The sequence below is a fragment of the Myotis brandtii genome, unplaced genomic scaffold (genome assembly GCF_000412655.1).
Source record: "Myotis brandtii unplaced genomic scaffold, ASM41265v1 scaffold4, whole genome shotgun sequence".
Lineage (NCBI taxonomy): Eukaryota > Metazoa > Chordata > Mammalia > Chiroptera > Vespertilionidae > Myotis > Myotis brandtii.
Genome location: NW_005365371.1, coordinates 5,746,842 through 5,747,560, shown reverse-complemented (window position 1 = coordinate 5,747,560; position 719 = coordinate 5,746,842).

Below are 719 nucleotides of genomic sequence, written 5' to 3'. Positions count from 1 at the left end.
GGATGAAGACAGTGGGTGGGGAGTGAGGGCGGAGGGTGGGGTGGGAACTGGGTGGAGGGGAGTTATGGTGGGAAAAAAGAGGAACCAATGTAATAATCTGAACAATAAAGATTTATTAAAAAAAAAAAGAAGTAGCAGCCATATGCATATTGCTTTGCAGCTCATGCTGGGGGGCCCTGGGCAGGGCACAGAAACCCCAGAGTCAGTGCACTTGGTGGTCAGCTTCAACCATGCCAGATTACAACCCTACTGCCTCCATGAGTGACACACTCAAAGGGCAGACTCCGTGAGCACCAAAGCCCCACTGAAGTGAATCCTGATACATAGGGTCGGCTCCTGCACAGCAGCTCTTCCGCTGTAGTCACAGCCAATCCTTATAACCTTTTGGCCTAGAGGTCAATCCCTCCCAGTGATGCCAACATCAAGCAAGGCTCAACGACAATAGGACCGTGCACACAGCTCACACAGGGGCGCACCTGGATTGCCCAGCTCAGGTGACTGAAGAAGGCAATTCAACGTGGCAAGTACTTAGTAAACACCCTGCAGCTCTCTCTGTGAGGACTGATATAGAAAGTGATGCGTCTTGTCCACGAGTGAAAGGGTTTCATGCAAGCAGGAGGGTGGGGTTAGTATGGCTGTGGACTATTATTTTAGGATTTTTGAAAAATGATGAAAAGATGTGTACTACTTTGAAATTACTTATGCTATTAGGGCATAGC